At 43.1% G+C, this 24,436-nt stretch overlaps 1 long non-coding RNA gene across 1 annotated transcript; it reads right to left on the bottom strand.

Annotated features, from left to right (window-relative positions):
- Positions 1-5,272: 5,272 nt before the first annotated feature.
- LOC134136226 (uncharacterized) lies at positions 5,273-15,063 on the bottom strand. Its single transcript, XR_009957460.1, has 3 exons — positions 14,831-15,063; positions 12,213-12,378; positions 5,273-5,824 (listed from the first exon to the last, which is right to left on the bottom strand). It is a non-coding gene; the product is annotated as an uncharacterized LOC134136226 (long non-coding RNA).
- Positions 15,064-24,436: the final 9,373 nt, after the last annotated feature.

Consider the following 24,436-nt stretch of genomic DNA (forward strand, 5'->3'; position numbering starts at 1 on the left):
TCAGGGGCTAGAGAACAGCACAGTTTTATTCTGTGGTGGCGTGTGAACTACCAACTATGTTAGAGAGGTGCCTGTAGAGTTTGAAGCCCGGTGTTAGAAGCCAAGACGCAGATCACAGGCAGTCGGGAAAAGCCTGGTCATGTGAGTGCTAAACTCAAACCTCCTATTGAGGTCACTTTTTTCCTCCACGTGCCCATTTGCATTTTTTAAATTATTGTATCTGCTTTTATCATTCTTGTATCATTCTTTTAGCAATGCGCCGATATATTTTGTATATAACAAAATTCTATGCTTGAGTTATTCTCTACTTTAGTTCATGTCCTTTTACTTTTGCAGTAGGCACTCACTCAATTCATCTGGCAGCACGTCTTTTCATTATTTCCACAGCTCTGAATACTTCTTTTGAGAGCACACATCCATTGCCCTGACCTTTTCAAATAACTCATACGAAGTTTCTGTATTATTTTCGTTTGCCTTAGCAGCACCTTTACAATTGAATTTATATAGTGTTTTATAGTTCAATTCTTTTCTCTATAGTTCAGTTATACTGCAGGGAAGAAATATCAGAAAAGTAAATAAATATGAAAGAAAATTATGTAGTATATTACTCTACTATAAGAATTTCAGTGAGTTATAAATAATTTCATGTATAGATGAGCCACAGACATTTGATTTACTTCTCTTTGTCTGAATTAGTCATATATGATAAATTTCTGTAAAGAAGACATTGAAGGTGTCTATTATTATTGGCATTAACTGATAGCTTTCCAGAACTGCTAGACTACTCATGGCACTGGACCAATTTGTTATTTTGGGAGTAGATAAAGTCTTCATTTAGCTTTCTGGCACTCAGTGTAGCTCTTAAAAATGGTTTTCTTTGTTTTGCTTTAGGTTTTCTGTTGCTCTTAAATCTGCTACATACTATAGGGATTTGCCACAGGAGACCAGAGGCCTGGGTATTAGGTGTACTCTTTCTTGGATGCCTTCCCAGAAGGCTTAATTTTGGGTGGGTGGGAGGGAGGCACTTGCAGATAATGTGCAATATTGTACTTGCACGTTGCAGCGTCAGCATTCATGATTTCTTCCAAGACCAGCGGCTGTCACTGTTGCTGATGTTCACCAGATATCAAATATGATTTTCATGCAATGTCATAGCACTTAGAGTGATTTGATCTCCCCCCCCGCCCCCCCCAGCGTGTAGGCTTTACCCATTGTGGAGTCTGTAAGTATAAAACCTGGAGCCAAATCCAATAAAGAACTAAAGAACTTGGCTGGTTAGAGGAGAAGCTCAGTCCTGAGATTGTACCTGCCTGCAAAGCTTCCTCAGTTCGTGGGTTTAACGTCCCCCCTTACTGGAGCTGCCCATTCCCCAGCCCTGGCGTGGGCCAGCTGGGGGCCTGGATGGTGCCCGAGGCCAAGGGGGGTCCCTCGCGAAGCACTGCTGCCCTGCATGCATTTCCCCGCTGAGCACACAGGCAGGCCTGTTCGCAGAGAAATGCCTTCGCTGACGCTTCCCGGCGGGCAGCTCCCAGTGCTGTTGTGTGCTACAGCCTTGCAACTCGAGCAGCTGGCAGGGGTGTGGGAGACTCAGATTCGGGTCACTTTTCATGCAGGGAGGACACCAGCCGGCGTCCCCGGAGGCCTGCCCTCCTCACCGGGCCGGGAGCTGCCCGCTGCCAAGGGGGCTGCCCAGCCACGGCAGTGAAACAGAGCAGATCTGGTGTTGCTGTGGGATGACTCTGCCCCACAGGGGATTTTATCCTGTGCACTGTTCCTCATCCCCAGCACTCTTTCCCAAGAGCATTCCCAAGAATATTCTTGCTCAGTTACGGCTGAAGCAAGGTCCCTGGCAAAATGCACACTTAAGCAAATGCCTCAAGTCTCATCAACTTAAATAGGCTCCCTACGTAATGAAGGTACCACGTAGCTTTGCAGAACGAGGCGGTGGGCTCAGGACCTGGTTTTGCTCTCTCTGCTCGGGCATTGGTGTCACCGTGACAAGCAGGCTCGTACAGTGACGTGGTAGTTTGGGTCCTGGAGCAGAGAGAGGATTTCAGGCTTTGCTTCTCCAGGGAAGACGTGGCACCATTTTGGATCTATAGCACAGAAATTACACTGTGCTCCCTTTCTATATATTTCTCTTAGTGCACAGTTTCTAGACAGTCTAGCAGAGGTAATAGACATAGAGCATTTACATGCTTTTAGGGTCATAAATATCTTGCAGTCCTCAGCCTTTTGAACTGAATCGCTGTTGTATTTTCTCAAAGCATTTTTTAAAGCAGCAATCAATGAAAACATCTCCAGGAACCCAGTTTTCCAGGACAAGTTTTCCTGTTCGTCTTGAGTGCTGAGTTATGCTGCAAAGAGCACAACAGAGCGAACACAAACCCACAACTTTACTTTAAGTCTCAGAGGAGCCTCACTGAGGACCATTCATGCTTGCATTAGAGCCTGAACACAGGGACCTGATGCTGAAGATATTTATGACAGTTTGACAGCATTCGTTTGCAAATGTCACTCCAGTAGCAGGAGGATGCCACTGCAGCCCAGAGCAGAGTAGCAAGTGGCTGTCACCATGTCCACGTACTGCACGTGTTCTGATAGTGAACGTTTCAGTGAGTTTTAGGGGGACGAGAGCAAGCTCTGAATTTCTGCTGTGGATGAAATTACACTTCAGCAAGGTCAGTTTTAATCCAGCTGTTGCCTAGGGCAAGGGCACCAGCACCTGGGCCTCCTTCTGACCCCACGCTGAGGGAGCTGAAGTGGATATTCCTGGCCAAATTCTGAAGTCCTTGCCTTATATTTACTCGAAGGGGCTGCTGCCATCATCTTGTCTGTGTCAAGCGAGGTATGTACAGAATGAGAGCATCAGTATTTAATGCCCCATGGGTCAGAGAAAGGAGCTATAATGTTTTAAAAAAGAATGTGCTTTTAAAAGCAATTTGAAGGGCAAAAAGGGGTGAGGAGTTGGGCAGGAAGACAGTTCCCGTGCCCCATGGCTGCTACTGGATTTGGCTGAGAAGAGCATTGTGAATACACGGGAGGTTAAAAGGTTCAGCTCCTTTTTGATTCAGTGGTTTGACCAGCTCATTTATTTGCTTGTTTATTGGCTCAGTGGCTGGAGTGGCTTATTTCCATGTTCATTGCAGGTTCATCAGTTTTACTTAATTTTGGGTCATTTTCAAAGAAACAAGTCCAATTAAGGCCATTTCCTTGAACTTCATCCCAATTAAGGCCATTTCCTTGAACTTCATCATTATGGACAGTGCCCAGTTGGTGCATTCCAGTTACATGACGAAGTCGGTGCAGCCATTCCCGCAGCTGGAGAGTTGTAAGAAGCCTCCACTTTTACAGAACTGGGATTTTTCCTGTGGGTGTAGAGTTTTCTGTCTGATTTGAATTTCCTCGGGCCTAGAGAGATACCCAAGAGGAAACTGCAACCTGCGTTTCCATAATCTTAAATAGATCTATACAAACTCCTGTCATAAAGGGAGCTTTGAATTAACGGGAGCAGAGGGCAACCAGTGTTCCCTGGAGAGCTTGCAGTAATTCATGGGAACATTCAGTAAAGGCTGGGATTTGGGTCTTAATTTGAGGTTTAACCAAACGAAAGGTGTCAAAATATTGATCTTTCCAAATCATACACAGCATTTATTAGAGTTGGCTGCTGAGATTTTACTTTAGTCCATATCAGGATTGCTGAAACTGGTACAAGTTACTAATATAAATATTACTTAAAGGTTCCTTTTTCTCCTTTTAATGTGATTCCTAGTGTTTTGCTAGAGTTCTTTAGCTTCATATGATTTTCCTGAATATGACCTTTAAAAAAAAAAAAAGACAAATTAAATGACTTGCCTTCTTGGCTGCCTGTGTGTTTCTGTGGCGTGGCCAATGATGATTGAACAAAGCTACGGATGGAGCAAAAGCCATGGCAAACTGCAAGTGTGCGTTCTTTATACTCTCTAACAGGAATGTAACATTGAAATAATATAGCTACTGTCTTACAGTGCCTATAAATAGATGCATTCTCCTACTTGAAGATTTCCTAGTGCGGGGGACTGAAACGTACTACATTTTTCAGATTGGATGAGAGGCATATGGAAACTTTCATCTTTGCACTAGATACAAACATTGCCTCTCAGGATGTTAGGATCAAAGAGCAGAAATGATGCTTCCTTGTCTTTGCTTTGTTTCCTAATGAATTAAACAAGTTATTTTCTCTTGTTCTCGGCTCTGGCAGACCTGAAACGAAGGAATGATGGATGTGGTAATGGCTGTTTTTCAGTGTAACAGAATTGTTCTCTATTTTTTATCTTGTTTTGGCTCAATTAATTTGTTTCAGGTGCACCTATCCACTTCTCTAAGTACTTATAATTAGCTTAACTTGCAAATGCTGAAAATTTCTTTGTTTCCAGACAGTAGCACACCTAGGAATGGGCATTCAGAGAGGCCCAATTATGGTGCACAGGCAATAGCTATATTTCTGACATGGCAGATCACTTCATTCGCAATGTTTTAAACAAATAAACACTCAAAGTCATAAATGTCATTCTTGAACAGGTTTCCTCTGAGATTATCAAAAAAAGATACAATACATTTACTTGAATTCAGTACATTCAGTACTCTCACAGGCTCTGTTCTGAGTTTTGGACAAGCTGGATCCCACTTGTATCCCAGCTACCTGCTGAAGCAGGTGACTGCGGCACAAAGTGTTGGGGGCTATCTCACGTTAGCAAACCGATATATGCCCAGGAGCTCACGTACCATCCCCAAGGGCTGCGTACCAACGTCTTGTTGTGAATAAAAATGGGCCCAACCATCCCCGTCGATGCAATTCATCGTGAGGACTGGGCTTGGATGTGGCAACCAACTTGGGCTTCCCTTTCCATCTGTGAAACAAGTTTTTGGCTTTGGAAACTTGAATCAGAGGCTCAGTTGGAAGGAGATTTCTGTGTTGAATAAATTAATGCTCCAGGAAGGAAGGGAAAGAAAGCTGTAGGTAAGGGGCTTATAGCTCAGAAATGCAGCTGAAAGTTTTAGGATGTGGACATTTTTTCCTCACTGCAGTGTTATGATCCTCATTTATTGTGAAAGAGAAGATAGTTTTGCTGACTATCTAACTGTAACTGTGCTACTATAATGTTATAATGTGAATGAGATGGTGTCTTTCAAGGAGACTATCAAATAATTCAGTAGCGTGGATAACTGACTGTGGATTTCTCCACATGACAAGTCCTAGCTGTAATAATAGTTTGGGAATAATTATGTGATATTTTTCCATTAAATAAAGTTTTATTTCTGGAGCCTTGACTGATTTTTAAAGTAATGCAGCCTTTTCTTACCACTAAAGCTCGTATCTTCGTTACAAAGCCAAACTGTTCTCTCTCAAACCACAATGTGCATGTTGAAACAACACTCTCCTACAGAGATGATGAACATTTAGAACATATTTTTCCATTTGAATCATTCATTCACTTAAGAATAACTTCTCTTATTAAACAAAATATAGCCATGTGATAAAAATGTTTGTTGTAGGTTTGTATTCCATCTCTCCTTTTCATTAGACTAGTAAAATTTTATTGCTGTTTCGTATAATTTTCTGATGATTGCATCATTTTTCCTCCTTATCCCTCACATTCTTTTAAACATAATATAAAGCAGCCAAGCCTCAGTTTTTTTGCAAGAACAGCTAAATAAAATAAATGACCAAGAACTGATCCTACAGCAGGATGAATGTGGATAGATCCATATTGCCTCTTTGAAGCTGGTGGTCACACACGTGCACGCACAGTTGCCTGTCCGCATTTCTCTGCTGAATAAGGCCCTAAAAGAGGAAAAAGGTTTTAATTCCAATCCCTGATACCGATCACTGAAAAAATACAGTCTGTCCACAATTTTGTATATTTTCCTTTAAGATTAGAAGGTTGTCAGGGAGCAGGAAAAGTGTATGTTGTAGTCATAAAGCTAGTGTACTGGTACCAGATGCTGAGTCTTGCCATCGACTGTAATAGTGCTCTTCTTGGATATTATCTGTCCATTTTGCAGACTCAAATAAAAGGTAAACAAGATCCCAAGTTTCAAGAGCGATTAGTTTCGGTAATTGTTCTGCTGCTTTCTTTGTGCAATTTGCTTCTATAAATACACGCTAGGGGAATCATTTATCTAGTGTACCATGGCACAGTAATTTCCTATATAATTTCATCCATTTGCTGCAGAAGCTCATTTGAGTTAGCAGCAACTGTTAATAAATCATTAACAATCATTAACTTTGGGTAGCAGTGATCGCTAATCAAGATTTCTGTGCTGCATTTTCAATGTCTGAAGGTTGAGCTTTAATCAAATCAGTAGTGTTCTTTGTTGTTTGGAAGAGGAGGAGAAAAACCAGTATGCACCCCATCACGTCAAAGGAGCTATTAGTAACATCTTTGCCTTCACAAACATTACATGCTTTCACTATAGCTGTAGGAAGAGTCAGGGCTTTTTTTTTTGCTGCATGGATTGCTTGACAATGTTTAGATTGACAAAGCTTCCCCGTGGTCCATGCTGCTAACACTTACGTTACTGGGAACAAAGTCACTCCAGTTACGTCCCTCATGGTCGGGGACCACACTACTTGTAATATTTCTAATGCCATCTTTTTCTCAAGGCTTTATCTAACAATAATAGTCTACATTTCTATTAATGTACGCCTCAGGCCACACCAGCACCGCGCTTGCGACTGGTACACATTTTGCTGCACTAAAGCTTTTTGCATGGAAGAACAGTTAATTCCAGTTTTCTGTGGTGCCGCGGCAGCTTTGCGGTGTCCCCCGGGAGGGAACGGAGCAATGGGGGTGCGGGACAGGCCGCTGGCGAGAGAGGCCACCGGCAGGGTGCAGAGCGCCCGGGCCACAGACCTGCCTGGCTTCTCCTCCTCGGCCGGGCTGAGCCGCGGCCGGGCACGGCGTGACTCACCCGCGGCAGGTTAGCAACAAAAACCGCCTTGCACGGCCACCTCTCTGGGAGCTGCAAAGATTAACTGAACATGCTGACCAGCAGTAACTTTTTATTGCTGCTGGTTGCCATGCGAATACTTGCTATTACATTTATTATTAAAAAGCGTTTCCCGTAGAGTTGCGCATCACAAGCCCGTGAATAGCATCGGGCTGAAATCAGGGCGATCTTATTTCAGAGAATGTCAGTGGAGTGAACAACAATTTGCCACTAATTGCAAAGAAGCTTTGATAACAACTCTGAACAGAGTCCCAACAGCACATATTTTCCAGCCGCTGCCTGGTAATTTTCAGTAAAATCCAAGAACAAGATGACTGTGAACTGTTACGTTAAATGTCATCCAGATTTGCTCCTATCGTTCCTCACTGCACTGCATCTTTTGTACGAGTGTTTTCGTAATTCATGGTGTGTAGCCGCATTTGGGCTCCCTCAGTTGACATTTCTGTGGAAAAACATAAGATTAAGTCAAATGAAGCCGATGAGGGATGGGTGATTAGTTTTCTCATTTGACTTTCCTTTAAAAAGTACGAAGTTATCTTCTAGTTTGCGGCTGCGGTTGCAAAGGGTTTGCAGCCGCCGAAAAGGCTTCGTTTTCCTGAAGCAGGCAAGGTCGGCGGCGGTGCTAGCGGTTGGGTGTCACGGGGAGCTGCGTAACGACCATCCGCAGGAAGGCCTGCGGCAGCGCGTGTGCACAGCTTCCTAAACGAGCCCGTCGGAGAAGGGGGAAATGCAGCTCGGCCGCCGCCGGGGCAGCTTGCCCCTGGCCAGGACACCTTGCGGTGCCCCGGCCGAGTTCTTCGCTGCGGTAGGACGATATTGCTGGAGACGTGATTCAAAACCCACCGCGGAGACTTCCACCGACCTACACCAACTTTTGAATTAGACTCTAGTTGTTTTAAAGCGTGTTCAATGACATGCTTCGCTGGAAAAAAAAGAGGTTATTTTCCGCTACTTGTTTCATTATTTGTTGTGGTTACTCAGCCAATATTTCAAATTCACAGATAATTAGAAAGTCTTTTGAATATTTTGTCATCATGACAGAGCTATATCTATATAGAATATTATTTTAAATTAATATTTCAAATGCTTCATCTTTAATTTATTCTCTGTGGCTGGCCTTGTTTTGTCCTATTGACAGAGAAAGCAAAAATGCATGAATGTGTTGTAATTCCCAAATTCCCTCTTTATGAAAAATATTAAAAAATTAAGAACAAGCTTTAAGGCATGTCCTGCTGTGCAGTTAGTTCTCTTAAGAAGATTAGCAGATGTTACAGCATCCCGGTCCTAACTGTGTTGGGATCTCAGCTACCAGTTGCTAAAAGGCTAGGATCTTCCCTCACATACACACAAGTCATTTAAAAATGTAATTGTTGATGTGTTTTGTGTTGCCTAAATTAGGAAATGTCAGAGTGTGATATTTGTTAGGCTAAATCCACTGCTGACATAAGCCCACAGAAAGAACTAATATAAATGCCACTCACTTGGACTATCTAGAAAGGCCTTCAGTACAAGACTTCGTGTTTCAAAAATTAAAAATTCAGCCATTATCTTTTCTGTTTAAATGCACAAGTGAAATTCTTTCCGTTATGTATTGTATTTGCTAACAATACGGGCAAGGTTTTGTGCACTGCTCTAGCACGTGCTCTGCCTCGTAGCTCTGCTGTGGTCATTCCCGTGTCCAGCCGTCTGCTAGACTCCAAGGGTGCCAGGGAAGAGCTTGCAGTGTTTGGGTCTTTTTCGAGTAATTTAAACACACTCTAATTTGAAAGGCTGAACATCATTAGACTGAAGTCTTTTTGCTCAGAAAGAGCCTGCTGCTTGTTATGTGATTAAATCTCCCAGAAAACTCTGATACTGAAGCACGTAGCTTGTACCCAAGAAGAGCACTGACACTTTGCTGGAACGTGACATGGCCATGAGCAGGTATAACAGCAAGGTGCAGCCAGCGTGCTTTTCCCGTGGATATCAGTTTTCCCTCTGCATTAAGTTACAGAAACCAGTTTGCCTGCTACAGCTGAGGAGCCAGGGCGTCACTCTGCTTTCCAAAAGCTTCTGCACAGGCAGGAGTGCCAGATTTCACTAGGTGCTTGTACGTTCAATTAAACGATTGCTGTTTAACTCAGGTCTCTTAAAATAGCTGAAAATCTAGTGTGGGTGCTCTCCAGATTCTTGATCTAAGATACGTGGCTTACCCTTGGGACCAGCCAAGCTCAAGACTGCATGCTTGCAAACTGGTGCAAATGTTAACTCTTTTCTAATAGAAAAGCCGTTACAGACGTGCTTTCAAGGTCAGGCACAAAGTGAAGAAGACGTACTCAGGCTTGTTGGACAAGCTCTGGCAAATCGGTCTGGGGCAGCTAAGAGGAGCAGAGCATGTGCATCAGCCACCCCCGTTCACAGTGCAACGTGTTCCTATACTCTGCCACTGAGGATAAGACTTCAGCAAGGTATAGCGCTGTGAACCAGAGTGGCTGAGTACAAACATATATTTGCTTTTGTTGGCTCAGGTCTAATAAACAACCAAACCAAAGTCCACAACAAAAACCTCTATCGAACAAAAATCTGGCTGGATGAATTCCAAATCCAACTCTGAATTCTCCTATATATATAACCAAAAAGCAAGCACTTCAGAAAACCCTTATCCTTTCAAATATCTATATTAAAAACAATTGATAGCTACATCTTTGTTTTATACTCCTCTATGTCCTTTCGTGTAATAACACATTTTTAAACGATTTCCTTCTTACATCTTTTGTAGAATACCTGTAATCTCTTTTCTCTCTCTCTCTCTTTCTGCTCTGCAAAGTCACATTACACTACAACATTTAAAGCATGGATAGACTTTGACTGTAGTTCTTGCAAAGAACAGTTCATTTTAAGAACAGAAATAATAAATGGCCAGTTAATTGCTATTTTTCTATCATTATTATTGAATCTTTGAGAAGGGGAAAAATACACTGCAAAGTTGCTGAAAGATCTACCAGCCCAAACTATTCTTCAAACACAGAGGAAACTTCAGATACAGTGATACGATTCTTTCAACGAGGAAATGTCAAAATCAGGAAAATTTCATTTGAAGCCTATTACTATATCTTGCAACTTTAATTTATAGTTTGCCTCCTAGTCTGCAAATAATTTCTCTATTATTTTGTCCTAGTAATAAATGCTCCATTTCATCACAGATGGATGTTGTAAGGACAAGACCTGATTTGTCATTACATTTATGAACAAGTTTTGCTACAATGAGGAACTCAAAAAGATGTTAAGCAACCCAATATTCCTACTACAGGAAACCATATATGGAAGTATATTCTTCCATATACTGGTAAGCATTTTTCTTGGCTGTTGAATGATAATATTCTGTTCTTTTTCTGATTTGCATATTTTGGCCCTTTGCAGAATACTCTTAACTTTCCAATTAGTTTCCCCATTACATATATAATTAAAGACAAATCAGATTATTGCGATTAGCATATATTATAGACCATTTTACTGATTTCTGAGGGCATATTCCTACAAGGGATAACACAGAAATTAAAAGGCTAATTAGACCAAAATTACCTTTGCTGATGAACCTAAGCAACAGTTACATCCTCTAACAAAAGAGACATTTTTGCACATTCAAGGTTGAAGGTGTGAGTCTCAAGAACCAGCATCAGAAATAAATCCTTGGAGCTTCAGGAAGGTTTGTGAAGGGCTCCATCCCCAAACACCCAAGCTATTTCCTTGAAATCTGCTGCCATTGGGTCAAACTGTATTACTTAAGACTTTCATAATATTTTAAGTGTCTGAGGGAAGAAGAGCTATCTCCCCGTGAAGTGCAGCTCTTTACACTGTTCTTGAAGGTGACAGGGACAAAGAAGGAGGTCTGAGGAGCTAATGCTAGGTTTTGGATGCAGTGTAAGGATGTGGTCAGGCAAGAACAGAGGCACCCAGCCGGTACAGTCAGTGAAGGCAGGTTACGTGACCATGGACTAGCTCCTAGCCAAGGAGACTTTGTACTGCAGTAGGCGAGGAGTTTTGGTCATGGCCCAAGGCATCAGAGGCAGAAGCATGCTATGGAGGGATCCCATGTGCTTGTCTGACCATAATGTAAGTGCAGACTTCCCAGTTTGGAGTCAAATTTGTGCTGGGATGCCGCACTGCCAACACGGATCCCTGCTGACCCCAGGGAGCTCATGGGGAACTTGCTGCAGGGCTCCAGGCTGGGTAATATTTATTTGCTCACGGTCCCACTCTCTTACTCAGCTGAAATGCACACTGAGTTCAGGGGAAGTTGCCGTAGCAGGAGAAACATGTCTAGTTATTAAAGCACAGGTGCAGGACTCTGGAGACCCAAGGTAATTTGCAGTTGCAGTCAGTTGGTCCCAGACCTTTAGACGCATGGAAGTACTAGACTCTCCTCTGAATTAGGTACCAGAATACCTCTGAGGGGTTTCGTCTCAGCACCCCTGTCCTAGAGCTCCCTGTCGGTAAAAGGGAAAAATAGTTCTTACTACTTCAGATATGCTGATTAAAGATGCTGAAGAGTAAGACGTGCTTCGATGATACCAATGAAAAGGCATAAAGGTACCTAAAATCCATCAAATAAAGACTGCAGAAGCTATTGCAGTCACTGCCCTTCCTCAGACTCTGATCCATAATGACGTGGTAGTATTCATCAGAGAGTACTTTTCCCTTGAGTTCTTCATTGGGATATATATCATTATTCTATCAGGAATAGAGAGTTCTTTTTCCTCTCATTCTTATTGGGATATATATCTGGAATATTAAACTCAACCTATTCCTGTTTAATAGCTCTATTTTCAGATGCTAATTATCTGCTTAAACCTTCAGCTTCTGATCTTGAAGTTTTCCAGACCAACATTCTGCCCTGGATTAATTTCATTTAAATATGTAAGTAACAGAGCTCAGCTATTCTTGTAGACAGGGAAAATATTCTCCCTTCATCTTAAGGGGAAAAAAAGTAGTCACAGATTGTTTTGAATAGCTCTGGTGTCAAAATGGGTGGGGATAAAAAAAAGACTGAAACCCTATAGGAAAATAGTCCTTGGAGAGGTGACGGGCCTCTTGGTGTTCCCATGAAGTTAGTCAAGGTTTTCGAGTGATAGTTTCCATAAGCCCAACTGGTTTGCACAACTATTTCCCCATATCTGACACAAAATGAGGCAGTGCTGTGCATGGTAATATGTTTTTTTGTGCACACTAAAATACATTACCCACAGGTGAGGTTGACTCTTCCTCTAGCACTCTGCAGCAAGTAAGGATATGGGAGGCAGTGAATGTGGAGGTGTGAATACACTTTCAGATGCAGTCAGAGATGTCCATGTGAGGGGATTTGTTTTTTTAACTAGTCCAACAGGTGGGTCACTGATGGGCCAATTCCTTTAAAAGAAGCAGAGGAAAAGACCCTACTACCACAGTCAGCACCTGTGTGCGTGTACACATGTGCATGCAGAAGGAGGTGCATTTGACGGCCTCTTAAACCTTGTTTAGCTTACCGCAGCCTACGTGCATCAAGGTGTCCAGTGTGAGACAGCACAAGGTGTCTGAGGAAAATGAAATCTAGTTTTGAAGAATATTTATGGTCTTAGAAGCAGAAATATCTGCAGAGAATACAACTAGGCAAAAGTGGGGAAGGGATGTTTGCAGTAATTAAGGCATATGAGGGGCTTTCGCTGGTATTCAAGATGTCTCTGGTAAAAGGGCAGCAATGTTTGCACCCTCAAGGGGACCTTGCACCTCTCATCAAAGCCATTGGGAATCTCACATAGACTACTTGGACTAGTTGTAATGTGATGCTTTTCCAAAGATACAGTTTTCAATGACTGTCACAGGCAAAATGGGCTCCATTTGGGGAATTTTACCTAATTTGATTTTGCAAAACTAACATAGACTTTTAATTACTGATTTGGGAATTGGGGGAGGGGGGAAACCTCTTGAGATGATCCAGAGGTGCTTTAAAAATAACTGTCTACGGTAAAAAAGTTGATGGCAGAGGAACTCATCCAAGGGGAGGCTGGGCTGCAGAGCAGAGCAACCCAGTGGCTTGGCCATGTTTTGGAAAGGGAAGGCGTCACCCCTGCTCGGCCGCGAGCTGCGGGTCGGAGGTAGGTCCTCCCCAGAAAGCACACGTCAGCAGCGGCTTGGGGCGGTCAGTCAGCTCTGAGAGCAACTCCTGCCACGGGCTGGTGGGAAGCCACCCAAAGCTGAGAGGAGACGGAGGTTGTATCTGATTTGTGTCGGCAGCTGTAAACTGCATAGTTTTGTCAGCCTGTTGCCAAGAACTTGAAATGACCGGGGTGGCAATGGTCCCGCTCACACTGACCAGCCATAACCATCAGTGCACCACATATATTGCTTTGCTACAATGTTTGTTTTATCTCAGGAGGGTTTTCTGTAAAGGCAAGCCCTAGGAGACAGCCAGATTAAGCTCAGCTGAGCGTTTTTTTTCCCCTGGGAAGAAAGGTTTCCTGCAATGTAACAATTTATAATACTTCTCTTCCCAGCGGCACTTATAAAATCTCTAAGCGTAAAAAATTATAGCCAAATATAGTATTGAAGACACAAAGCACCTTAACTATTTTTCTGCAATAATTTATTCGGGGGGATCAGTGGGAGGTGAGAAGCAAAGCGTTTCCCTGCATTTCATTTTCCTTAGCTGCATGCAACAGTGTTTGTCTCTCAGCATCACTCTGGTAAGCATGCCCAGAAGCTGCTAGAAGCTGGCTAGACTGTGACTGATAGTGCCAAACCTCTATTGTTTGGCTGAAGATAAGTATTTTGGAGGGATTTCACTTTAAAAATAACTTCTCTCCAAACTTTCCATTCTCTCTGAGGTCCAGGAAAATTTCCCAGTTGAGGCAGGAATCAGGGGAAGGTAGTATAATACGATGAGTGTAAATCTACCATTACTCTGAGATAACTTCATTACACTGAAAGATGAAACAATTCCAGAAGCATTTTCATGCCTGAGTTAAGCATTGCAGAGGAGCCATTGCCAGAACATCATGCTCCAGGAAGAGCCCTTCCCACCAAGCAGCAGATGGACGCTGCCGGTTGTGTACGACCACAACCTGCTGAGAGCTCCAGCAAGGCTTACGCTAGAAACATTGGTTGGAACAGGAGTGCTGGCTGGGGCAGAGGCATGTACTTTAACACAAAATATCTGTGCCAGCAAAAGCCGTGGTGTAGATACAGTCATGCTAACAAGAAATGCTCTTGCTAGCATAGCGTTCACAAGCTACAACAGCAACAGAGGCTCCCGTTCCAGCTCTTGGCATCTACTTCAGGAATTGAACTAGAAGCATCTGCTGTTCCTCTGCATATGGAAGAGCTGAGGCCTTCATGCTGCTGTTAGCCTCTCTGGACTGCACATAACACACTTGCCAGTGGGGAACAGCACTGTTGCTAAATTCGCAGCCTAGCCCCCCAAATCAGCACTTTTCCCAGGAGGATCGTGTTGTGGTTTCAAGCAGAGAAAGGCGCAAGGAGCGGGGTGCACAAGGTGCGCACTGAGATTGCGCTGATGTGCCCGTACCTGTGTCTGGCTCGCATCAGGGCTAATCCCCATTATCGGTAAGTGCTTTAAAAAAAACCTTCTAAAAGCAGTAATCTTAATAAAAAGCCACTTGGCACAGATCATGACCAGCTGGCTTAGGCAGACTAAGCTAGCTGGTACCGACGATTTCTTCAAACTGAGCACCCTTAAGGCACTGCAAAAGACACCCACACCAATACGTTCCTCAGGCCAGCACAGTGCGAAAGCCAAAGGAGCCGCAAAGAGATGAGATTTCAGCTTTGCTTGGAAACTAGACACCCTGTAACAACGGCTTACCTTGTCAGAGGCTGCCGGGCGCCAGTGGGAGGGAATCCAGATCCGCTAGACAAATGCAGATTCCAGGGAGGCGGTTAAACCCGTAAGAGCCTTACGGAAAATAAACATGCAGGTTAGGGAGAGAGGCTGGGGAACCGCTGCTAAGTATAACCACGGGGTACTTAAACCCCAGCCAGCAAAGACAGGGTGAGCTAGCTTGGGTTAATGGATAACTGTACGCCCGGAGAGCTGGGGAAACCTCAGAGGTCCATTTGAAAGGGATTACAGAAATTCTCTGCGTGGGGAAGATAAGGAAGGAGGCCAACAAACACAGCTCTCTTAAAGTCACCCGGTCGGATTTAATGGACTTGAAGAGGATCCTAGAAGCTGTTAAGGCTGTGGGAGACCCTGCTTCTAAGGGTAACAGGAGTCTCATTTTCCTGGCCTGAGATCTAGGATACAAGCAAGATGAAAAGAGTATATTCTTACTGAAAAAAGTAACCACTTGGTTAGAAAGAGGCAGACACACAGCCCTTATTTCTAAGGGCTATTTTCCAGCCATTTTTCCGGCTAACCCCTCTTTTGAGAAGGGGTAGAATGATAGGGCACAGCATAAACGCTGCCAGATCTTTATTTGAGAAGCTTATTAAAAAAAAAAAGCATTTTGCATCTTTATAGGTCACAAGGGGAGGAAAGACTGAACCATCGAGACTCTTTGCTTATCATTGACATTGCCAGGATGTTGCTACTTTCAGGCACTGGTAACACTCAGCTCCCTGACAGAGGAATCTCCCTGATGTGTCTGGTTGATTATGTTGCTTTAAATCTTTGTACAGAGCTTGACTGATTATGGCTTTCCCTCCCAACAGAGGGTAAATTCTTACTCCTTTTTACAGCAGAGAATTTTTTCTTGTAGGTATTACAAGAAAATACATACATTCCTTTAAGGGTATGATTTAATACTGTATAAGAGGTCTGATTTTGTACTGCCTCGATACTTGAAATCAGAGGAATACAAAAATGCATAAAGAAATGCAATGTCTTTTTCAGTTTGCTGACTTTTTCATTTATTTTGTCTGTTTACTTTGCACAGGTGGAAATGATTGCAAGAAGTGCAAGACCCAAAAAGGTACAGTAAAGTCTCAATGTTACACCTTCACAGGGCTCTGTACTTTAGCTTTGGTCTAAAAATAGGTAAATACTTCATTGTCTTAGCCCCTGAGTGTGCTATGGCTCATCTTTGCCACTCTTCTTCACTGCATGCTAGTGAATTTTGCAGATGAAGCAGGAATTTCTTCAGCAGCACCATAAGGAAGAAGGAAGCAGCCAGATACACAGCTGAATTCATTCTAGTTATGAAGGTAGAATAGGATTGCTTAGGTAACACACAGATTACATTTTAAAAAAATGATAGGTTTAAAAAAGTGCTCCATGTCTTAGCACCCAGGAGGAAAGATCAGAAACCTTTCTACTTCCTGAAGCTCTGAAGAGCAGAGGAGCAAGCTCACAGGTGAGGGATTCAACAATTCAGACATCTGTTAAAAGGGCAATTTGGCATAATGCAGACAATTCTGGCATTTTCTATGATGTGTTAGTGACACTTTTCTGATGCGAATTGTGAAGGTGTTTACCAGGGGCAATACTTTCTTGGTGTATTGTTCACAGGCGGGGAAGAATTAGAGGAAGAATGTGGCCATGGATGGCAGCTTCAGTGACAGTGACCACAAGCTGATTGAGTTCAGGATCCAGAGGACAGATGAGAAGGTGAGTGGCAAAAGTTAGGACTCTAGAGTTTAGGACAGTGGACTTCAGCTCATTGTGGGATTTGCTAGGCAGAATCCCTTGGGAAGTGCCATTAAGGGGAAGAAGGCTGAATTTCAAAGGCAAGTTGGTGAGAGCTCAAGAACAAACCATCCTGTTGTGTGAAAATACTGGGAGTTGCAGCAAAAGGCCAGCCATATCTTAGGCTATCCTGGCAGGATCATTGCTAGCAGATTGAGAGAAGTTAATACTCTCTTTGCTTAGTGCTTGTGAGGCTCTACCTATGAAACTGTGTCTGTTTGGGACACCCTCTTCAAGAAATACACAGGAAAAACATACAGCAGAGGGCTGTTGTGATGGTTGGGAGCCCAGGACACATGATCTGCAAGGAGAGGCTAAGGGAGCTGAGTCTGCAGAAGACGAGACCATTGGGTGATCTAAGGTGAGCAGCCTTTCATTACTTGAAGGGCATTAAAAAGATGAAAGAGCCAAATTCTTCTCAGCAGTGGCTGATGGTGTGACAAGAGGAGAACTCCACAAACAGCTTTGAGAGGTTCAGCTGGACATTAGGAAGAACTTCTTTACAGGGAGAGTATTGTAACACTGCTGCAGGTTACCCAGAACCACTGTTAACTATCTGTCCTTGGGATGGCAACAGTCCTGCTTTGAGCAGATTGGAGTAGATGACCTTTGAAAGTCTCCTCCAACCTACATTTCCATGATCCTATAGCTTCCATCTCAACAGCAGCTTAGTCTCTGAATAACTCAATGTTTCTTCCCAGAAAATATGGATGAAAAGCTCCACTGATCTGTGTATATATCAACGTGAACTAGAGACAATACTTAAAGTTTTCATAGAGTCACCTTCCTCCCCAGACAAGAACACTTATCATGAATTCATAAGGTAGGCTACAGGTTATGAATGCAGTGCATGAAAGCTGGGAGTGTGGTTAGTTATACTCCTACCTTGGATATTTCTGAATGACTTAAAAATACTTGCTTTATACTTTAATAAAATGGCACATATTGTTATGAGTCTTGATAGGTGGGAAAACTGGGCAATAATCCTTTCTTGTCTTCATTATAGGCTTGTATAATTGCAGTTAGTAAAAGTAATGGTTTCTTAAAATGCACTTTGTGTGCTGCTGCTGTCCTCAAGCAGGAGTACAGTATGTCTACTTAAACACTCAGCCTTGAGAGCAATGGCAGAAAAGTCTGATACTCAATTCTGAAACATATAAGGGGAAGTATAAGCACATCTCTCACTGAGGACAGGGGTTTGAAATGATATTCTCCCTCTTTCTTTGATTTCCCCAAACCCTTTTGGTACACTCATTTACCCACCCACTCTCTTTCTAAATTGGTAAAAAGGGGAATGCTTTGTGCTTTTGGGCATTAGTGACCTCAGCAGAGCCACTGGGAGGAGATCAAAGGCTCGTGGGAAAATTATGAGCTAGCTTTTCTCCAAGTAGAAACCCAGCAACAACCCTCACAGGATTCTGTTGTTGCAATGGCATGAAAACTTTTGCCCAGATTCATCCCATCTCATTTTAGACACTTAATGAGGCACCTAAATTGAGAGCTTCATTGTCTTAAGCTCTCTTATTTGTGTGGACAAGAAACTCTATGACCTGAATTACCTTTTCAGGGTATCTTTTTCTCCCTCTATACTGTAAGGAAGCCTTGGGTGACTAATGTAGGCCCTCCAAGACTTTCTGTTTATTTATTAACTCAAAAGACAGGAGATGTTTTTTTTGCCTATGTAAAACTTACAAGTTGTGGTTAATTTTGTTGGCTGAATGTTTCAGTGCAGTGAATCAGCCCTGGGCTGACACATTGCTGCCACACACAACCCAGACAGTCTAGAGGATACTACAGATGAAAAAGAAGAGGTCATTAACCTGCTGTGGATGGCCAAGAAGTAAGCTAAAGGTGAGGGCTGAACTTGAAATCAGTTCCACGAAGGCTTTGTTTTCACAAGTCAGCCAGTGCAACAGCTTAGGGCTGTCAAAATGCTGCAGCAATCTTCCCTACATTTTCCTCCTCTCTGGTTCTTGGAGGTGTCAGACCCGCTGTGAGAGCAGCATGGTTCGTCATGTTGTTCTGGACATTTGGAGCAGACAGACTTCCAAGATTCCCAAGAGCTTCTTTGTCCACCTCTGCACAACAGCTCTGACTGAGCTGCTACCTGTCTGAAAATCTGAAACACAAATCTAGGTGGAAGAAGAAGAAGACCTGTCCGTGAAGATCAGATAACGTTTTGTTGGTTTTCTTCTCTCCCCATCTCACTCTTTGACATATGCCTGCCTCAAGTTTCCTGGAAGATCCTATTCCACTGGGGAGGCAGGCAAGCATGAGCTCATGGGCTGTCCCTTGAGCCTCTAGCTCAGGATATGACAGTTCTGCCACACTTCAACAAAAGTATCTACTGCCAACGCATGTACGGAAACAGTAAGGGGTACTAGAAAGATAAACGTCAGCTATTTTATCGGATATTTTTCAAAACTGCAGCGTGGATTCCTGCCTCTTAATTTCAGGCACTTAAATGAGGTGCCAAAGGGAGAAGCCTAGTCAGTGGAGAGAGCTGCTTCCAGGTGGCCGTTGTTTTTTGGCTTACCTCAAGCACCATCGGAAAGTGACCACCTTTCTCAGCAGCCCACCTTTTTCCTAGGCCACACAGGGCTGGACCACACTGGGCCTCCCGAGGTGTTTAAGTAGGCGGTCTGCATCCTGGAAATCCTCTCTTTCCTACTGTGAACCTGGAAAACACAGCCCAGGCCTCAGGAGTTGTTCCTATGAAATAAAGATGTTGGGACTCAAAAGATGCTGGCTTTCCTGTTCAGATGACAAAATACACATTTAGCTTTTGTTTCACGCAGCTACCCACTTGTTTGAAGTTGAGAGCACATGCCGAGTGTTAGTTTCCTTCTTTTCTTGTATCAAAGTGTACACTATATGTCTGAAGAAAAATATCTTTAAGGGTAGGAAATCCTTCTTCCTTTCATTGTCTATCTATTGGACATGTCATTCATTTGTGTAAACAAATAGGCAAATTTTTTAAAAGTGGAAAATCCCAAGCACTTCATTGAATTAACTAATTTTTTGCCTTTCAGTAGATTGCATTTGCCTCATTTTTGTTTAGTGTAACATTCCTGAAACTTCCCACATATTTCCCTGAGGTGTCCAAAATCCTTGGAGAGTCCAGAGACAGATTAATCAGTGGTCACGGAGATTGCTGTATAACCCTGGGTGCAGAGGGAGTAGACCCCAAGAGGATGCGCAATTAAAAAAAATAAAATAGAAGTTCCAAATGCATGTAGACAGACAAGAATAAGTTGCACAGAGGCAGTTAAATGTCACAGCACTCAAAAGAGCGCTCTCAAGCCGTTGGGATAACCAACCAGGCTGTGGAGTAGCTGGGACGGCAGTAACTCCCTGGCTAGTGCTGCCCGCAGGGGCCTGTGACCTTCCAGCAGCACGATGCAAGAAGCACCACGTAGCTCGCTGCCTCCAGGAGCCAGTGCACGGCTGATCCCGCCTGGCGGAGCGTAGGAGACCTTGCTTCACCGAGCGAGAGCACCAAGGGGACGGCGCAGTCGAACGTTTCCACGTTACTTTGAAGTGTGCTTTTTTATTTTTCATAAATAGATGGCTATCTTGTTTCCCTGAAGAAGGACAGAGCATGGTTTCACATTCCCAAGGACGCCCACGCGCCGATGTGCGTGGAGGAAACATCTGTGGACGTGAGGCGGGAGTTCTCACTCTGTGCTGGTTTGAGGGAATCTGTAGCCACTCAAGCGCTTCTGTGAAAAATGAGTTGTGTGCTGCTGCTTAGGAACATTTCAGGGCTGGTGTTTTCCGTTTGTTTTAATTTATGCTTACTTTACAAGAAAAGTCAAAGAAAATTGATTGGAGAGGCCATAGCTCTGCCTACGCTAAGTCTGAGCAGTGGGCAGCAGCCTGTCTGGAGCTCTGGCCAGTGCCTGGGCAGACTGGGAAGTGTGACCCTGGGCGCCAGTGCAGCTCCCGTATGGACCTCCATGCAGTACGGCACGAAAGGGGGGCTCAGGGCCTCCGTGAGGTCCCAGCAGCTCCGTTCCTTGAGGGGGTGTTGGTGCAGCCGGGGCGTTTTGTGGGACAGCGGGGAGTAACTGCCCTCCTGCCCTTCTCCCTTGTTGCTCCCTACCAGCAGTATTAGTGGGTTGTATTTTATGGACTGGCTTTCTAAAGGTGGTTTACATCTCTTGGAAAGGTGGAACAGGTGAATAGCTCAGCGGCTACCAACTTCAAAAAGTGAAAGAAGCCCAGACGGTGTAACGCAAACCTAACATTAGGATGCTGGCTGCTCAAGCTGTTTCTAAAAAGGGTTGTGGAAACTGATGGTGATTTAAGCTGCAGTAAACCAAATTTCAAAAAGAAACAGATTCCCTTGTCCTCCATATCCATTAGATGATGATGTTGATCCAAAATACTTACAGAACCAGGGAACTTATTCAAAGTGAAAGGAGCTTTGAATCCTACCTGTCAAGACTGGGTCTTAATAAATATTTCCTTGGAAATCAGTGCTCTGGGCCTAATGTGGCAGTCATCGCTTTGGAATGATTTCCTTGGAAGAGCTCAGAAGATTTGTCTGTGAAAGGATAGCAGAAGGCCATTCCGCGGTGTTCCTAATCCTTATTGCTATACGCCGTAACAGGATCTGTATTGCTTCCATCGTTCAGACGTGTGGTTTGGCAAGTGTTTTTTCTTGTTCTGGCATTTTCCTTGTGCTTTTCTTTTTTCTTAGTAGAAACGTATTTATAGGAAAGAGTATTCTGTTTTATGGAACTGATCAGGAACTGGGCAAAAAAATAATTGATGAGACTCTGCAGTAACTGACCCCACTCTGAAGTAACTCCAGAACTGGAAATGTTCCTCAGCTCCAGCTCACTCTGTCCTCCAAGCATGGCAGCTCTCTTACGCGGAGACATGCTTTTCATCCCCACATGTAATGTCTGAGATGAAACATTATTAAATATAATTAAATAGGAGGCACAATCTGTCATAGGGCTTCTATCTAAAATAACTGAGGTGTTTAAAAACTGCATTGAAAATGGAGCTGCATTTTTGTCAAGTGTGATGCACGCAATGCTTAGTAATGTTTCTGTCAAACAGAAACTCAATGCCCTACTGTTAAAAATTAGGCATCTGGTATAGTATTCATATTCAGAACTGTTTCTTCTGCTGTCTGAACATGGCCTCTAACTTTGCTATGATGATTTTAAAATACACCAGAAATATATTTTCCTGCATAGCTATTCATTCTGTCTCAAGAATATAGAAAAAACAGACTGGACTCATTTTCTCTTCCTTGATCCAAACATTTTAACAGGTGGGCTACTTGCCTTACCAGCATTTAGACTCCCCACGATTCTTAATAGGATTATTTGGATAAATAAACTGATCCAGCTTTGGCTCTTTGTTAATCATACACCTGAGGCAGAGCGTGCAGAAGTTAATGGAAAGAAAGGATGTCTACTCAGAAGTGAGCCAATGTTGCGTTACTATTGAAAAGGCATCAAATTAAGTCTTCTTGGCTGAAAGAAAAAAAAATGTTTTTTTGGCATAAATCTCCAGATTTATTTCTGTTACAGTTTGATGAACACCGAAAAGAGACCAGGTGGGAATACATTTTGGGAGGGAAAAGTAGAGAGAATTATTGTAACCATCTTGATGGCTTACAGATGTTCCAGGTAGGCATACAGATATCTCTTTTGTTTCAGAGATACCTCTGTACTGTTTTGCCAAGGTTCAAACTCATTTCTCCCTTTGAGGTTACCTTTACCTTAACTACAGTTGAAGGAGAGCAGATTACAGTCTAGCAAAAGCAAGATAAGAAAATCAAACAGTGAAACAAAACCAGTTTCCAGTGTAGAGAAGAACAGAAAAAATTCCAAAAGTGAAATGACGACGCAAAATAGGATGGAAATTATCCTTCTTCTCCTGGAGGGGTGAAAGAATTAACACTGCCAGGATACAGTGGGGAAAATATAGCAGTATTAGACGTCAGAGACAGTGTTCTCACAGAGATTCTCAGCTACGGAAATTTGAGGTGGAGCAGTGCCCGCCAGCCTGCAGATCGGAGAAGCGGTGAAGGTTAAACTCTGCTCTGTGATGCTAGGCTGCCTTCGTCTGCTTCCCAAGCTGTGATCGTCAGGTAAATGAATCTGCGGTAAAAACGTGCCGAGGAGTTGGACCTCCGTTTAAAGAGGAGTAATCTGAAGCTGGGAACAACTGTGACACAGTGGAAGCAGGGCTGGAACTGAAGCATCTCCCCTGCCTAATGACTGAAGGTGCAAGTGGCCTTGATGTGCTGTGCAAGAAAACACGCGTTCTGCCCACCAATACAATGGTGGAAGAAGGTATTTTCTGCTCTTTTTTCCTGCCAGGCTGCACAGCTGCATTTGTCCTTGGTGTCAGGCTCCAGGGTGAATCTGGCTCAGCAAATTTATCACCCTGTAAATGTGGAGCTGCTTCCAGCTGTGAATTTTAAGAGCGGGCATATAATTTTAATGTTTTTACCAGTTCCTTCAGTTAGAATCACGCTAAGACAGCTTGCACCTTCTGAAAAACCAGCCAGACCTGTGAGAGCAGTTTTTCCTCAAGCAATTCCCTTTTTTTGTGTATAAAATACTCATTAAAAATGAGTCAGGTTGTGGAAGAGAGTATAGGCAATGATGCAGGCCTGCATTTTCTCTTCATACGAAATGCTATGGGAATCCAGCCAAGCAGGCAGGGTGGCACATTTGACAGAGCTAGAAGAGATGACCCTGCACAAGGCCACTTAGTTCCTGGACAACTTGTCACAGCTGCTGAGTTGTTCTGCTTTGGATGCGAAGGGCGTGCAATGTATTTTTTCAGTCAAATATTTAAGAGACTATTCCCAGTGCGAATGTGGTCTAATGAGGACTGGGTATTTATCTCTGTTAATGCTGACTCTGCCTGTGACTTCGGGTAAATTATTTCATCTCTTGGTGTGTGTCTCCATCTATAAAACATCTTCCTCACAGAGGCATAGTGAGGCTTTGTTAGCTAATATTTACAAAGTGTTTTGAAGACATAAATACTAATTTTACTTTAGCGACTCTGAACTAGATTTGTGGGATTCGGAGGGCTTTTTAACTCTTTGCATTCTGCTGTCTAGTTGGGGGCTGCAGTAACCATCCCACAAATACAAACGCATCGTTCACATCAATATTTATGCCTAGCTGTTGCCTGCTACTTGTTTTCTTTACAAATCTACATGGTTACGGCCTAGCAACTGTCTACAAGCACCAAATCTTTTACAGCAATTAAGGAATAAATTATATTCATTTCTATAAAATTTTATATAAGAGATGAAAAGTTTTTGAATGCACTGGTATGATTTGTTGCTCCAAGCAGCTATAGAGTGATTTTCTCTCTGTGAGGACTGATTCAGATGATCTAAAGCTCATCATTTCCCAGAAAAACAGCAGAATCCTATTTGGAACGGGAACACCATTAAAATTAAATAAGACTGAAATTCATGCATTTATTGTATGCTGGATCTCTGGGAGACATTGGTAGATATTGTTGTAAATGTCCTTTCTGAGCTTCCAGCCTAATACTCCTGATTAACGTACCTCTGCCTTTTATGCTGTGGTTTAGTATGCTACAAGAGATCACCTTATCACCTTATCACAGTGAAGCAACAGGAGTGTGAATGCTCGTAACAGCCTGACTACTCCTATATACTGCTGAACTTACATTTCCACCCATAAAACTGAAATCACTGTGTCCAAAGTTGGCTGGTAGCATGCTTTTTTGGTCTTTTTGGCAAAAGGAGGTACAGTATGCTGAAAGTGT

Source organism: Rhea pennata, chromosome 1, assembly GCF_028389875.1.
Source record: "Rhea pennata isolate bPtePen1 chromosome 1, bPtePen1.pri, whole genome shotgun sequence".
NCBI lineage: Eukaryota > Metazoa > Chordata > Aves > Rheiformes > Rheidae > Rhea > Rhea pennata.